The sequence below is a fragment of the Lutra lutra genome, chromosome 17 (assembly GCF_902655055.1).
Source record: "Lutra lutra chromosome 17, mLutLut1.2, whole genome shotgun sequence".
NCBI classification, from domain to species: domain Eukaryota; kingdom Metazoa; phylum Chordata; class Mammalia; order Carnivora; family Mustelidae; genus Lutra; species Lutra lutra.
This window is the reverse complement of record NC_062294.1, coordinates 22,509,537-22,525,848: the sequence shown is the minus strand read 5'-3', so window position 1 is coordinate 22,525,848 and position 16,312 is coordinate 22,509,537.

Sequence of the window (16,312 nt, the reverse complement as noted above, 5' to 3'; positions counted from 1 at the left end):
TGTTTTCAAAATAGGATCTTGGCCTTGGAATAAACTGGATCACCTTCCAAAATCTGTTACCCTACTTTCTAATGTTACTCTAGATTCTAAAGGAGAAAAACTTACAAACAAAACCTGAACTCTTGAAAAATAAGGTCCCTGTCCAATCTTCTTTTGATTCTTTATTTTCCTGTCCTTTTAGGCAAAACTTTTAAGGTTAACACATCAAAGTAATTAAACAAGTCTTATGAAGCTGATAAGCCACTCTAGTTAAAGATATGCAGATTTTGGAGAGAGGAAAACTGTGCTTTCCCAGAGATTCTTAATAATTATTTCTCCCTTTTTCAGACACAATGAAGTTCACATGAGTAATAAATCCCTTGGATGTTAACAAAATCAACAATAGCTTTGCAAGGAAATAAACTATACAATTAGAAATTTCTTTTTAAAATTATTTTTATTATTATGTTCAATTAGCCAGCATATAGTACACCATTAGTTTTTGATGTAGTGTTCAATGATTCATTAGTTGCATATTACACTCAGTGCTCATCACCACATGTACCCTTCTTAATACCCATCACCCGGTTAACCCATCCTCTGACCCCCTCCCTTCTGTAACTCTCAGTTTGGTTCCTGGCGTCCAGACTCTTTCATGGTTTGTCTCTCTCCCTGATTTCTCCTCATTCAGTTTTCCCTCCCTTCCCCTGTGGTCTTCTATACTATTCCTTATATTCCACATATGAATGAAACTGTATGGTAATAATTAAAAATTTCAAAAGCTGGAGCACCAGGATGGCTCAATCAGCTAAATGTCTACTTGTGGCTCAGGTCATGATTCCACGGTCCTGGGATTGAGATCTGCATCAAGTTCCCTGCTCAGCCTCTCCCTCTGCCCTTGCTCCTGTGATCTCTCTCTCTCACTCTCTCTGTATCTCACATAAATAAATAAAATCTTTAAAAAGTGAGGAGAAAGGAACCCATGTGTTCTTTGTGGGACTGCAGACCAGGCCAGCCACTGGAAAACAGCATGGAGTTTCCTCAAAAGATTAAAAATAGAATTAACATATGATCTAGTAATTCTGCTATTTATCCCAAGGACACAAAAACACAAATTTGAAAAAAAAAAAAAAATATATATATATATACACACTCCTATATTTATTGCAGTGTTATTTTCAATAGCTAAATTATGGAAGCAACCAAAGTGTCCTTTGGCAGATGAATGGGTAAATAAGAAGTGGTATATATATACAATGGGATTCTACTCATCCACCAAAAAAAAAAAAAAAATAGACAAACCAAAAAACAGACTGTTAATTATAGAGAACAAGCTGAAAATTACCAGAAGGGAGGTGGGTGGGGAGATGGGTGAAATAGGGGGAGGAGATTAAGAGTACACTTATCTCAACACATAAAATTTCACAGAATAAAAGCAGTGCACATCATGGTCCTGTGAGCCAGAATGTGGTCAACATGGAAGGAGAGAAGTCTGGAAGATTACACTGGAGTTTTATATCTCATGTGGTGAGTGGTATAAAACACTTCCAGCTACATTTTATGGACCAAATTTATTCAAATGGTCTAAATTAACTACAAGGGCAACTGGAAAAATTTAGTGTTCCAGGGGCACCTGGGTGGCTCAGTCAGTGTAATGTCTGACTATGGATTTTGGCTCAGGTCATGATCAGGGTAGTGTCCTGGGATCAAGCCCATGTGGGGCTCTGTGCTCAGCTCAGAGTCTGCTTGAGATTCTCTCCCTCCCTCATCCCTCTGCCCATCCCCCCACTTGGGTGCTTTCTCTCTCTCTCCCTCTCTCTAAATAAAAAAATAAATAATTTAAAACAAGACAAAAACAAAAACAAAAAACTAGTGTTCCTGAGTACAGTGGAAGAAAATGTTACAGTGTTAGCAAAAATAGCATTTTCTTCATTATACTACCTGTGTCCTTAGACATGTTCCTTTCCTTCTCCTCTCCTGCCTACCATTCCCTCCCCTTCCCCTTTCTGGCTGTATTAATTCTCTGCAACTAGTTGATATCACCAATTTTGTACTTAAAAACAAAAAAAAAAAATTATATTAATGATAGAAAAATTTCCTTCTCCAGCACCAGGATTTCCTCTGAAATCCAAAAGGATATATCCAACTGTCTCTTGAATATCTTCACTTAGCTGCTTCATAGCCATTTTAAACTTAGTATGTCTAAACCTGACTAATGATTGGCCTTGTCCCCAAACCTGGTCCTCTATTATGTTTCAGGTTTGTCAATGGCAATTCTCATTGGCTTAGGCTCAATATTAGAAAGTTCCAGAAAAATACTTCTCTGTCTTCTTCCATCCCAAGTCCTCATATTTTAACTTTGAGTTAGGTCCTGAATCTGAGCCCTCCCCCACCACCACTATTATCTCTCACCCAGTGCAGCGACCTCTCAATTGGTTTTTTCCCCAGATTTACCCTCTTGCTATTTATTTCCAACAAACTATCCAAAGTAATCCTATTTAGTAATACAAAGTAATCCTAATCCTCAGTTTAGAATGTGTTACTCCCTAAACAAACAAATAAACAAACAAAAACAAAAAACTCTCTGATGTTTCCCCACATTGCATAACCCACAGCCTTAAAATGGCCTCAGACCACACCTCCAAGCTCCTCCCTGCCTCTTTAGTCCCATCTTCTACTGTCTCCCCTTAGCTAAGTCCACCCTGACTACTTGGTCAACCTGCTAATTAGTTAGTCTTTCAAACATGTAAGGTAAGGGCCTATTCAGCCAGAGCAGCCCCACCACGGTTGAACTGCCCTTTTGTTGTAAAACTTAAATTGATCTTGTCCCGTGTCTTCCCCCCCCCCCCCCCACCCAGGGGAACTTATTTAAAAGCAAGTCCCAGAAACCAGTCCCAGGTAACAAAGTCCAAGGGTGGGTCAGGCCAGGTGGAGGTATTCAATTAGTGGGGCCCGCATACTGTCTCCTAGCTACCAAGGAGTATGGGCCCCTGCCCTTTGGGAACCTTTTGGTGCCAATCCTAACCAAGGTCTGATAGACTAAATCAAATGTCTACTAGGGCAAATTGTAATTCAATTGGTCACCTAGCATCACTGTGGAATTTCCTGTGTGTGTTAGAGTCTCGTTGGCTACCTGTGTCTGGCCAGGCCCAACCACATGGCCTTTGCTCTATAAAAGTTAGTCTGGAAGCAGGGAGGGGTCGTCCTCTCTGTAGGGGTGGCCCCAACCGGTCTATTTGAAGGTCGGTCTGATTCCTGATGCTTGGCGCGAAATAAAGCTTTGCTTGACCTTTGCTTTGTATCAGTCTCACTCCTTTAATCACGGACCCATTATTGGGGTACCCAATTTGGGGGGGACCTAACAGTAAAGGCTACTTCCACCTCAAGGACCAGATACTCACTTTTCACTCTGCTTGAACAGCACCTTTCCCAGATATCTGCATGGCTCTCTCTAATCCTTGAAGTCTTAGCTGAAATGCCATCCTATTAAAGGTGGCTTCCCCAAAATCCTATATAAAATTACAGCCATCTCCTATACATAATCCATTTTTTTCTGCCTTATCCTGATTAAACCTTTTCCCTCATTCAATTTGTCATCAAGGCATGTAATATTTTTTTTTAAAGATTTTATTTATTTGACAGAGAGAGATCACAAGTAGATGGAGAGGCAGGCAGAGAGAGAGAGAGAGAGGGAAGCAGGCTCCCTGCTGAGCAGAGAGCCCGACGCGGGCCTCGATCCCAGGACCCTGAGATCATGACCTGAGCCGAAGGCAGCGGCTTAACCCACTGAGCCACCCAGGCGCCCAAGGCATGTAATATTTATAATAATTTTCCAGAGCCCTATATAAAATTGTGACCCTCAAACTTCCTTCTTCCCTATGCTGCTTAACTGTTTTTTTTTCCCCTTACAATGCTTATCACCAAAGAACATATTATTTTATTGGTTGCTTTCTTGATTCTAGTTTTTATAGCTGCTATAACAAATACCCAAAGTTAGTGGCTTAAAAATACACATTTATTATCTTACAATTCTGTAGGTCAGCAATCTGACATGGGTTTCATGCTAAAATCAATGTGTTGGCAAGACTAGAATTATTTTCTGGAGTCTCTAGGGGGAAAATCTGTTTCCTTACTTTTTCCAGCTCCTCAGGGCTGCCTGTATTCCTTGGCTCATGGCCCCCTTACATTTTCAAAGCCAGTAAAGTCTGGTTGAGATATTCACACATCACACAGTTCTAACTCTGGAACTTCTGCCTCCTTATCTCACATTTAAGGGCCCTTGTGATAATCCAGGATGGTCTCCCACTCTGAAGGTCAGCTGATTAACAAACATATTTCCATTTATAACCTTAATTCCCTTTGCCATATAACCATATATTCATAGGTTACAGGGCTGGAATGTGGGCATAACTGGGAAGACAGGGGCATTATTCTGCTACCACATTGCTTGTTTTCTCTCTCCCTGGTCCCAAAGATTCTCAGTGTCGGGAGGATAGGGGTTGTGCTCCCGACTACTCTTCTAATGCTGGATTGTTCTTGGTTTATGGGAGCAGCCCCACAAATATTTGTGGGTTAAATAAAATCATGAATAATAGTAACAACAGGTAGAATCTCTAAGCTATAAGTGCTTCTTGAATTCTCACTGGCAGGGGTCGCCTAAAGCCACGTTATCAAAATGTGGTCTGTGGACAAGCAGCATTGTCATCATCTCAAAAAGTGCCAGAAATGCAGAACCTCAGCACCCCCCTTCAAACTGCTGAGTCAGAATCAGCATTTTTGGTAAGCTCTTCCAGTGATATACAAGCCATGCTTCGGAAAGAGTGACCTAACAAACATAAAAACCAATCAGTTCATTGACTAACACATCTCTGGGAACTTATAGAGGTCTCATTCTCTGTGCTTGGGGTGCTGAACGCTTGGATGCTCATCTCCGCTGATCCAAGCACACACAGGTGCCCAGTCTCCTTTTCCCCATGTACTACACATCAACTGATCCCTTGAAGTAGTAAAACCCCAAAATTGGATTACTACTACTGATCAGCCTTAGACACAAAACTACAAAATGAAGGGACAAAAACACCTCAGAGTCTCTACACCTTTTCCAGCACAAAGAAAAGTGGCCAAACCAAAAAGGCACTCAGCACACATAACAACTGCTTGAATCATTCGAACTCCTTTCCTGAAGGTGGGGGGGTGAAAATTAAGTATCATTTTCTTGAAGCCTTTTAACAACAAAAGCTGGCAGGGGACTTTTAAAATACTGCTGTGTTTCATCAAGTTTTTTTTTTTTTTTACTACTACAGAGGATAAGGCTTATATTTTATTATTGATTATTTGGGCTATGAGTATAAGTATATATTTTTAAAAACACAAGAAGCAAAAGAAGAACAGGTAATTAGGCAACATAACAACAAAACAACTTTTGATTTTACTTGGCTCACAACGGGATTAAATATATTTTGTAAGAAAAAGTGATTACATTACTTTAAATTAATTGATCGTTGTGGCCTGAACTCTGCAGCCTTTGGCTTTTTCCTTCGTAAATAGAATGAAAGACTTCTCAACACTCCTTTTAACAACTCAATGCCTTGGTTTCAAGATGCAATTTGTTCTCTCTCATAAGACTAAATCCATCTCTGTTTTCAGAAAGGCATTTTCTTTTGAAAGAAGCAATATTAAATGCTGTATCTTCTCCCCAACTCCTAAATACTAAATTACTACAATTCCTCTCAGTGTAGGGAATTCTAGCCCAAAGCCAGAAATCTAAACACACACACACACACACACACACACACACACACATACACCAATTATAAGCATATTCATTACAAGAGTTTAAAATGCATTCCTTGGGGCATCTGGATGGTTCACCTAAGTGTCTGACTTCACTCAGGTCACGATCCCTCAGTCTTGGGATCGAGCCCCCCAACATCAGGCTCCCTGCTCAGGGGAGAGCCTGCTTCTCCCTCTCCCACTTCCCCTGCTTGTGTTCTCTCTCTCTCAAATAAAAGAAATGAAATCTTAAAAACAAACAAACAAACAAACAAAAAACCACAGTCCTTTCTCAATTCTCACTTCTCTGCTAGAATCTACTCTAGGTGGAGCCAGCCAATCAGCTGAAGGTCGGCATCTCTACACTGTTTGCCTGAGTCAGTTCCCAAGCTCAAGTCTGGCTACATTTGGGCTTCATCCCTCTGGGACCCTGGGCCACCTGGGGCATATGCTCTTCATGATAACGGCAGAGCCATAAGAAGACAGGAGATGGCAAAGGGCTATGTGATCATATCCAATGAGATCAATTTCCCAGTATGGGGAATATTTAGTCTTGAAACTTAGAAGGTTGATACGGATCTGCTCATTGATGTGCTGGTACTACAGGCGTCATCATACCTTCTTCTTCCTTCAACTGAGGATGGTGGTACTATCACTGGGGGATTGTTTTGGGAATCACCTGTGGAAATGCCTTAGACCCATCTACCTCTCTATTCTTTTAATAACAATTTTGCATTGGATGTAATAAATAGGAAACCTCAATTTAACCTGTCTTATCTCTCAATTGCTACTTACAGCATGGTATACATGAAATAAAATCTTCGAATTCAAATAAACACATATTAGAATTCTACCTGCATCATCTATTACATGTGAGATTATGTTCAATTATTAGCAGAATGTCTTGAAGAAACTGTCTTACAAAGCTGGCAAAATAATGTCTTACTTACAATTATTTTAAATAGTAAAAGGAACAATATTTTATTTGTAAATCACTTAGCCCTGCATCTGGCACATTAACACATGTAAAAACTGGTAGCTGTCTTTACCTCCAGTTTAAAATTTTTATAACCATTGGGCGCCTGGGTGATTCTGTGGGTTAAGCCTCTGCCTTCGGCCCAGGTCATGATCTCAGGGTTCTGGGATCGAGCCCTGCAGTGGGCTCTCTGCTTGGTGGGGAGCCTGCTTCTCCCCTTCTCTCTGCCTGCCTCTCTGCCTACTTGTGATCTCTCTCTCTCTGTCAAATAAATAAATAAGATCTTTAAAAAATTTTTATAACCATAAAAATGATTAGTTTGTCACATGCATATTTTGTGGTAATCACTGGTCACCTGACCTCTGTATGTTAAGTTGTAAATACCTTGAGTAAGCTTATGCTGTAATACTCATTTGCTAACAGAACAGCAAAATGCTGAAATTTAATAATGTTTGCAGTGTGTTTTCCCTTTCAGATGTGTATTGAAAGCCTAATGAAATCTGTTTGAAATCTGTTTGTCTTTGTCTTTCTAAACCTACTATATCATCAGGAATGACTGACAATTTTGTAGGGGGGAGTTTGGTTAGTTTTTGCTTTTGTTGTTTTATTTTTTTGAGAAAAAAAAAACACTCTCATCTGGTGATTAAGGACAGATGCAAATCCGTTAAATAAAATATATATATATATATGTATGTATGTATATATGTATATATACATACACACACATATATATTGCATCTATTAGATGCAATATTACACCATGTAACGTCTCATCAGTGGCATTTTAACAGATATTCATATTGAATTGCACTCTGGACAATCCAGAGATGTTGATGTCCATATGCTAAATTCTGCAAGGCACAGTGAGAGGGGCTCACATGCTTCTTAAAGACATGTCAGGCCATCAGCCACACACGTGTTAGATGGTTCCATAACACACAGGTTCTGATGGGCGATTATATGTGAAAAAGTATAGTTGGAATAAGGGCTCTGCATCCTTTCTTGCTCAAGAAGACAGATTATAGTTTAAGAGTAGGATACACAGCTTATGCTTGAGCTATGTATAGAGTTTTTCAGGTATCTCTCATAGAAATCTTCAGAATGATTGTCAACTTTGTTTCTTCCACATTCTGTCCATCCTTGGTTTGGATGGAAGTATGATGTGAGGTAATTGGCCCTCTTTATGCAGAGATCATTACCATCATCAACAACGTCAAATCATGATTTACTTAATTTATGCCAGCTGGTCTGGTAACCCTGCTATATATGCATGATGGTATTTAGTCTTCACAGCTCCACTATATTTCTATCCTCATTTTACCAATCAGAAGATTACTGCTTAGAGAGATTAAGTAGCTTCCTTAAGGTCACATAGCTAATAGATGACAGAGACTGACTTTGGATCCTGACTCGATAGCATAGGTTTTTTTCTATATCCCATGTGAATAAGTGAAGAGAATGCACATTTTGAGAAATTTTATGGATAACATGGTGAAAGTTGAGTAAGTCTATATCATAATTTTGTATCAGAATTATTAATCTTATAGAACTTCAAAAATAAAATTGTATTTGTCTTTTGTATAAATTGAAGCCAAGACTTGAGTGGCAGCTTCATGGTCAAAAGACAACATGAGAATCTTGGCTTTCTATTCCAACATCCCTCCCTCTTGCCCTTAAAACCCAATATAATTTCCATAACCCCAGCCAGCAGATCCATACTAAAGGTGTTAGGGTGAAGGAAAAATGCAAAGAAGGACACATCATCTACATCATCTTATCTGTCTATCTATCTGGGGTGGGAGAGTGAACTGGGTGAAGGGCAGAGGGAAAGGGAAAAGGAGAAAATGGACTCCTCAGTGACCAGGGAGCCTGACCTATGGCTTGATCCCATGAGCCTGAGATCATGACCTGTGCCAAAATCAAGAGTTTGATACTCAAGCAACTGAGCCACTGAGGTACCCCAACACAGCATCTTTTCTAATATTCTTGATGGTTGTACCTTATAAAACTTTCAGTGATGGGACACCTATGTGGCCCAGTTGGTTGAGTGTCTGACACTTAGTTTCAGCTCAGGTCATGATCTCAGAGTTGTGATCTCAGGGTCATGAGATCAATCCCCAAGTCAGCCTCTGCACTCACCGTGGAGTCTGCTTGAGATTCTCTCTCCCCTCTTTCTACCCCTCCTGCTCTACTCTCCCCCTCCTCTCTCAAATAAACAAACAAATCTTAAAAAAACAAAACAAAAACCCCAACAACTTCCAGTGATGTTTTTCTTGGTGGCACATGTCATCTAGCTTCAAGAAACACTGGGGAATATGCCTTATTATATGGGCAGCAATGTTCCCAGTGGGGGAAGTATAATTCTATAACTAAAGATGAAAGGAAGAATGGATATTGGAAACTGGCAGCAATAGATACCACAAAATCTAAATACTCCTAAAATAATTCAAGTTCTTAATTTTTAAAAATAATTTAGAAAATATTAAAGTTGCTATATTAGGGATAATCTGGATGACCAGTTTATACACAAAAATATTTTCAAAAGATATCAGGGCTCATAGTTGTATTCCCACTTACAAAATTGTTAGTAACAGCTTTTCCTCACAGGCTTCCTGAAGCTTGGCCACCATCATGAATGATACAGTGACTCTCCCAACCAGGAAATTCAAGATCAACTGATTACTATAGCAGAAACAAACGGTCATTGATGTTCTTTACCTCATAAAGGCAACAGTACCTAAGCAGAAATTTTGGAAAAAACTAGCCAAAATGTATAAGATCATACCAGATGTCATCTTTGTATTTGGATTCGGAACCCATTTTGGTGGTGGCAAGACAACTGGCTTTGGAATGATTTAGGATTCATTCCTTGGATTATGCAAAGAAAAATGAACCCAAATAAAGACTTAGAAGACATGGCTGCTATGAGGAGGAAAAGACTCAAGAAAACAGTGAAAGGAATGCAAGAACAGAATGAAGACAGCCAGAAGGACTGCAAAAGCCAATGTTGGTACTGGCAAAATGTAAGCTGGACAAAATGTAAGATTAGACAACAGGAGAAAAGATTCTTCAGTGACTTTATCTATGGTGATTGTACAGATTTTTCAGGAGGGTTAATAAACTAAGAACTTAAAAAAAATGTCACAGATAGCACCATTTTAATTACTGGGAAGTAATGAAAGAACTGTGACAATTCTACAACATGAATGTTATACACATGCCAAAGGAAGGTCAAGTTATCTCATATCACACAATAGGAACAACAGTTTTATACTAAGATGAAGAGAAAAATGATCATAGCTTTGAACCCCCATTGTGCATGGCAGAAATGACATTTTGATTGTCAAAGAAACTGTGCCATAGCAATCACATGGGGAGCAGGGACTCTATTTCAGCAAAACAATATCATCTGTCAAGAAAAATCCATGCCTGTTTAATATGATTTTTATTAATGTTCATTTTTTGTCTTTAATGATAAATTTGTGGATTTATAGTTGTTTATTAGCTGTGAGTTCATGGATTTTCTAACTATGTTTATTGCACAAATAATCTTAGAGTAAAATTAATTTATATCAGCATGAGTTATGTTTTTCTTTTTCCTTCCTTTTAAGCAAGTTCATTTACACATTATTCACATTTCTGAAATACAGACAAGTAAAAAGTGCTTGGTAAATGTAAATAACCACCTGAAGTGGTAAACTCGAGTTACTTCCCAGTCTCTTCAAAAACAGACCCATTCACTCCGCACTACACTGTGTGATCTCCAGCCTGAGATTAACTGGCACTTTTCTCTCTAATTCCCTCTTCTTGGCATCCATCATTTCCTTCCAGATCTCTTGTGTGCTTGTGTCGTGATCAGAAAAGGCTGAATACCAATATTCTTGACCGCTCACTTTGAACCCTTGTAAAATACAGGGGCTGTGAGAGTCCATTTGGGCATTTCATAAAAGGGTGATTGATCTATGGACTGACTGCCGCCACAAACAAAAGCACTGAGAATGAGTGTAGATGTGACTACCCACTGGACAGACCTTTCTCCAAGGAAAGGACGGAGTAGGCCAGGGTATAAATGTCAAGTCATTTTAGTTTGTGGGCAGGACAGCACGGGTGGACTGCGGATTTGCTGGGCTTCCTCTACAATTCAATTTCTCCCTCTTACCTATCCTGCCAGCTTTGCTTTCCTTTCACATGTAATGATCTGTAAGAAACATTCTGTGCCCCAAGCTGCATCTCATCATCTCCTTCTGGGGAGCCCAAGCTGTGATCTTGAGTAGCTACTGTGTTGCAGGTGCTAGGTTGCTGTTTTGTTTTTTTTTTTCTCTCCCACTCTTGGTTTGTTTCCTCTGATTCTCTAACAGTCTTTTACACTATAGAGTGTATTATATTCCCATTTTATATATAGGGATAGTGAAAATCAGAGAAATCCACTTACTTTATCAAAGTCACAATTGATAAGCTGGAAAGCCAGAATGAAGTCCAGACTTCAACTTCAGTAGCCTAGCCCTCATTATTTTATCCATTAAAAAACCTCAAAGATGCTTTAATGAGCATTCAATTTATGGCAGACGCTGTGCTAGCTGTTGAGTAGGTAGATAATGAGAGTGGAAATATGTACTCTCCTTGCCACCTTTTTGAGACAGTTAGTCTAATGGGGAAAACAGACATTTCCCAAAAAATAAAATTTCAAGAAATTACAACTTGAATCTAAGAAGAGATGTACAGGGTCAGGGTAATCTGTAAAAAGAAATTTTGAACAACTATAGGAGATTATACAGGGCTTCTAATGAAAAAATAACATTTCGTCAAATATCTCAAGGACTTATCCAGGCAAATAAGAAAGGAAAGAGTATTTAAGACAAGAGAGAGGATGCACAAAGTCCCCGTGACAGGTTAAAAAAAAAAAAATTAAAGACAGAAAATGAAAAAAGAAAGAAAAGGAGGATCTCTGGAAATGGAATCACAGAGAAGGGATAAAGTGGTCTGCAATGAGACCAGAAAGACAAATATGAAGGATAAGGAAGCCTAAGGTAGGGGGTCTTATCTTTATTATATGAATAATGATAAGATATCCAGTAATTTCAAACAGATTCACATTTTGGGTCCTTACTTTTGTTCAGGACAAGGCAGAGTCATGGGAAAGGGTAGGAATAAACCTAAGAGGTAATCTAGGAAGCCCAAGCCAGAGATGTCAAGAGCTTAAGATGGAGAGAGCAGCTGAGTAGACAGCCAAAGGGGTCAACACCGAGGTACTGGGATATGTCATGCCATATATAAAATGTGATATTTGAAAGTTATCAATATGTCACTGGATGATTTTAGTGACACTTAGAGCAGAGCAAAAATTCCACTGCAGGGGCACCTGGGTGGCTCAGTAGGTTAAAGCCTCTGCCTTCGGCTCAGGTCATGATCCCAGGGTCCTGGGATCGAGCCCCACATCGGGCTCTCTGCTCAGTGGGGAGCCTGCTTCCTCCTCTCTCTCTGCCTGTCTCTCTGCCTACTTGTGATCTCTGTCTGTCAAATAAAAAAAAAAATTAAAAAAAAAAAATTCCACTGCAGTAGACAAACCACACTAGAAGGGAAAAGAAAGCTAACCTAATGAAGCCTCATACTCACAAAAGCCTGACTAGACAGGAGACTGTGGATCAAACAAATAATCAGCCTTAGAGAGGTGGTAATACCCATAATTCTTCTTCCTGGTCCACAATAAAAATATGTTCATATGTCCTCATAGCATGTGGGTTTCTTAAAGTTTCCTTCTTTTTCAGAATCCGGGTTGCCTATTTTATAATGGATCTTCAAATATGTTAGAATGAAGTCTGTTCATCATACTCTTTTTCCCACCTTTGGCCACTAACTTGGGAGTAGTCTGACCCATTGAACTGCATAGGTAACTGCCTTGATGTGAAATTAGCACCCCCATCCCCCCACCCCGGATCCGTCCTTAAAGGGATGAAACAGCATCCTTGTAAAACCCTTCTAATGGATATTAATAATTCTCATTTCCTGTACATTACTTATGAATTTATCCATCAGGCTCATCAAAGAGCTTACATTTTCAAGTATTTTAAAGATTGTTTGTTCTTATAAATTAGGTTTTATTTCATTAAGACACATAACAAGCTAGCTAAAAGCCTTTCATTTTCAAAGCAGCACTCACCCTTAAACTAACATGAGGAGTGTTGAGAGCTACAAGATAGGGCTCAAAGAGATAAATCAACTTTTCACCCAATAAATATGGCACTTTGCTCTCAAGAGGAGAAATTGATTATTTTTCACTTCCTTTTTGTGTCTTTCTGTTCTGGTCTTTCCTCCACTCACAGCCAGATTTATCTTTTCAAATCATTTGAATCAAGGCAGGCTCATGCTTGAAATCCTAGAATGGTTGTCTACTGCCTACAGAATGGAATAAACACTTGGCATATAAAGCTCTTCGAAATTTGATTCCGAGCTGTGTTTACAGTGCCATCTTCTGCCATACCCCCCACCACCCAAAGCACACTATGCTCTCCTTCCAGAATTGCTCATGGGCTCCCCAGCAAAATATGATAACACATACCTCCTTGGTTTTGCATATGGTGTTCCTTCCATCTGGAATCCCCTCCATTTTATTCTCAGTTGGAGAAATACTTGCTCACAATTTAAGACCTGTTTCAAATGTCACTTTCTCCAAAGAGCCTTTTGAATACCCAAACAGTTACTTCTTTTTCTCCTATTTCAAAGAATATTTGCAAATATTCCTATCATCATAATATTTTGTGATGGCCTCTTTACTTGTCTGTCTACTGAAAGTGCTTTCTTGGTAGGTTATAGAATTTGAGGACGATACAACAGATACATATTAAGATTCTACTTCTGTTGTTTGTTTGCTTGTTTTTAACAAGGATGTAACAGACTCATAATGCAAGCCAAGTGGCAACATGGAGCTTTGTTGTGCAGTGTCAGTATGTTCCAATTGAACTCTGGATTATGATAGTGGGAGATACGGCAGGGCTTTGGGATTATAGTTTAGTATCTCTCAGTCACACTGTAATTCTTCTTCTTTTTTTTTTTAAGACATTATTTTTATTTGAAAGTGAGTGAGATAGAGAGAGAACACAAGCAGGGGGAGGGGCAAAGGGAGAGGGAAAAGCAGACACCCTGCCGAACAGGGACTCTTCCTTCCCCCGATGCAATGCAAGGCTCTATCCCAGGACCCTGAGATCATAAGCTGAGCCAAGGCAGAGGCTTAGCCTGATGGACTGAACCACCCAGGCGCCCCACAGTTATTATTTTTCTCAGTGGCAAATTGCTTTTCATGGGAAATCTTACCTGGGGACCTATTTACCTAACAGAGAAAATCAAAGCTTCCAGTAGGTGAAAAAAGAGATCTCTCAGCTCTCTTGAATTCTCCCACCTCCCAAATCCCGAATCCCACACAGACAATTCCTTGGCTTCACTCTGACCAAAAGGGCACCACAGGGCAGTGTGGAAATGTCTAGTGCTTTGGGAGAAGCATGGATTTCAGAGTCAAAGAGATTAGGATTGCTGTCCTGCCACCATTACACAAAACATGTTTACTTTACGTGAGTATCTTCTTCTCAGAGATCCAGTATCTTCTTTACAGAATGCGAATAGAGAGAATTGGTTTTTTTGTTTCTTTGTTTTTTACAGAAATGTTACAATAACTAAATAATCATGACAGTGAGAGTTGACATATATTGAGTGTTTACTATGTGTCAAGAACTTTTTAAAGTCTTTTCCATGTAACATCCACTTTAATCCTCACAAAAACTCTGTGAGGTAGACGATTTATTACCCCTTTTTCCCTTATTGTCTACATTACCAGACCGTCCTGTCTTTGCCATTCTTTAGAGAATACTAAGGTGACACACTTATTGTTTGGTACAGTCAGGGGTCACCAGGGCAGTTCATCTCCTGATCCCTGACTGTTAGCCATTCACTTCTATGCCCGTACTGAGTGGCACATATACAAAGCCCAGAATCTAGGACATTCTCAGTAGGAGAAAATCCTCTCAACATCCATTTCATGCCAAATAAAATTTGGCAAATAGTAATAACTGTTATGTCATTATTATTGACTTAATATGTAACAGGCACATATTTAAATATCCCAGTTCAATGCTGTTTCAACAAACTATTTGAAGTGATGAAATTATATTGATGTTGAAATTATGTTAACTGTATTGAAGTCCTACATTTTTATTTCCTTTCTCCATCTTGAAAACAGTCATTTTTTTTTTCTTTTCCACAGAGGTAAGGTAAGGTCCAAAACCAAGAAATCCACAATGATATACCATATTAAAAAATATAGTTAGTATTTGCCAATCATCAATGTATTGAACCTCTCAATAGTGTCTGATAGAGGTGCATATTAGTTTCTGCCTTTTGTACATTACATATTTTGGTTTTCCTCCTGGATCCCCACCTTTTCCATCCCCGGTTCCTTTCCAGGTTATATCCTCACACACATCATTTAAATGTTCACGTTTCAGGGCACCCAGGTGTCTCAGATGGTTAAGTGTCTGCCTTTGGCTCAGGTCATTATCTCCAGGTCCTGGGATTGAGCCCCCATGTCAGACTCCCAGCTCTGTGTGGGGTCTGCTTCTCCCTCTCCCTCTGCCTCTCTTTCTGCCTCTCCCCCTGCTAGTGCTCTGCCTCCATCTCTCTCTCAAATGAATAAATTAAAAAAAAACTAAACAAAACAAAACATAAAATAGAATAAATGTTCACCCTTCACAGTGTTCAATGTGACATCCCCCTCCTTCAATTTTAATCTCACTCATCAAAGCATCTGCATACCCACTGATGATTTTAGCCCAGACCTGTCCTCTGAGATCTAAACTCATACAGTCAGAATTGACCAGTTCTCCCATCAATACGGTGGACTGAACACATTGTGCAAGGTGCATGGTGGCTAAAATAGTACCACATTAATGTTCAGGGCTGGATAGATAAAGGTTTATGAGGACCGTGCATATAGTGAAAAACTCTACCTCAGTGTAAGCTAGAGAACCTGGATTATCCTATCTTCCCCTCCCCCATCCTCCTCTCCTCTCTTCCCTCTCTCCTTTTCCCCTTCTGGCCTTCCCTTCTCTTATCTAATTCCAATGACCCCACCCTCTCTTCTATTACTTCCATTCCTTCAGACAAGCCAAAAATTAGTAATCTATAGACTACCTACTATTTTCCCACATCTAATTCCTCTCCTTTTTTTTTTTTTTTTTTTTTTTTTTAAATATTGAGTATGAGGATAGGCAACCACTCCTAAACTACTTTTGCCATCTTAGAAATTCAGCCTGGTCACCCATTCCTAACTTTTTTCTTTTTTTTCTTTTTTTGACTTACCATGCTTTACCACATTCGCTCTCAAACTCAACCCAAGCTTCAACCAGCCTAATTCGTCCCTTTAGAAAGGATATTTGCTTTTAAACATGATTCAAGCTGTTACAAGAAAGCCTTTCTTTTCCCATTTTTAATATTCTAAGACAATTTTATTTTATTTTAAGATTTATTTATTTATTTATTTGAGAGAGAGAGAGAGAGAGAGAGAACACAAGTGGGAGGGGGAAAAGGGAAAGGGACAGA